We start from the raw sequence: 1,863 nt of genomic DNA on the forward strand, positions 1-1,863 counted from the left end.
CTCTATTTGAAATCAATCACACAGGCTTTCACATTCACAGGCCCTCCCTGCCCAGCAGAGCCCCTCAGGGTCCTCCAGCTCAACTGGCCAATCTCCTTTCAGGACGAGCCCCCGCCAGATAAAAACACGGGGAAGACTTTCTGAATGTTTGTGGGTTTTTTTTTGTTTTAATATATCAAACTTAAAAAGCTAATCTGGTCAATTATAAGGTGTTTTTTTGTGAGCTGTGACACTGGGGAGTCTGTGTCCAGGCTAGGCTAACAGCTAACCACTCAGCTTATAAAGCAGCTTTAACAAAACTGTCCTACTCATGTGAAAGAATGCTATATGAGCTATATTTATATTTTGTCCTTTTCTTCATAATCCATGCTTACTGAGCCCACGARGGGACATGGGGGATTTTTTTCTTTTTGCGTTCCCACGCAAAAGTATTCCGTTACCTCGCAAAAGTCGTTTATCACTGTTGTGCTGCCGGTTTATTAACAAACTCATGTTCACCATTAGCGAGTTAGCCTACTGCTTTAATTCAGCTTCAGAATGAATATATCACACAACCACACATGTATGTCATATGCCGATATTTTAACACAGTGCAGCCANGCAAAAGTATTGCGGGGGAACGCAAAGGTATTGCGAGGTAACGCAAAGGTATTGTGAGGTAACGCAAAAGTATTGCGAGGGAACGCAAAGGTATTGTGAGGTAACGCAAAAGTATTGCGGGGGAACGCAAAGGTGTTGCGAGGGAACACAAAAGTATTGCGAGGTAACGCACAGGTATTGCAAGGTAACGCAAAGGTATTGCGAGATAACGCAAAGGTATTGCGAGGTAACGCAAAAGTATTGCGAGGGAACACAAAGGTAATTGCGAGGGAACGCAAAAGAAAAATGTCCCCCCATGTCCCCTCGCGGGCAACTCAAAAGTATTGCGAGGTAACGCAAAAGTATTGAGAGTTAACGCAATGGTATTGCGAGGTAACGCAAAGGCATTGCGAGGTAACGCAAAAGTATTGCGAGGTAAAGCAAAAGTATTGCAAAGTAACGCAAAGGTATTGCGAGGTAACACAAAAGAATTGCGAGGGAACACAAAGGTATTGCGAGTGAAAGCAAAAGAAAAATGTCACCCCCATGTCCCCTAGCAGGCAACTCAAAACTATTGCGAGGTAACGCAAAAGTATTGAGAGGTAACGCAAAGGTATTGCGAGGCAATGCAAAAGTATTGCGAGGGAACACAAAAGTATTGCGAGGGAACACAGAGGTATTGCGAGGTAACGCAAAGGTATTGYGAGGGAACGCAAAAGAAAAACGCCCCCCCCATGTCCCCTCGCGGGCAACTCAAAAGTATTGCGAGGTAACACAAAAGTATTGAGAGGTAACGCAAAAGTATTGCGAGGTAACGCAAAAGAATTGCGAGGGAACACAAAGGTATTGCGAGGGAATGCAAAAGTATTGCAAGGGAACACAAAGGTATTGTGAGGGAAAGCAAAAGAAAAACGTTACCCCCATGTCCCCTAGCAGGCAACTCAAAACTATTGCGAGGTAACACAAAAGTATTGAGAGGTAACGCAAAGGTATTGCGAGGTAACGCAAAGGTATTGCGAAGTAACGCAAAGGTATTGCGAGGGAACGCAAAGGTATTGCGAGGTAACGCAAAGGTATTGCGAGGGAACACAAAAGAAAAACGTCCCCCCATGTCCCCTCGCGGGCAACTCAAAAGTATTGCGAGGTAACACAAAAGTATTGAGAGGTAACGCAAAAGTATTGCGAGGTAACGCAAAGGTATTGCGAGGTAACGCAAAGGTATTGCGAGGGAACACAAAAGAAAAACGTCCCCCCATGTCCCCTCGCGGGCAACTCAAAAGTATT

This window comes from Austrofundulus limnaeus, unplaced genomic scaffold (genome assembly GCF_001266775.1).
Source record: "Austrofundulus limnaeus strain Quisiro unplaced genomic scaffold, Austrofundulus_limnaeus-1.0 Scaffold1022, whole genome shotgun sequence".
NCBI lineage: Eukaryota > Metazoa > Chordata > Actinopteri > Cyprinodontiformes > Rivulidae > Austrofundulus > Austrofundulus limnaeus.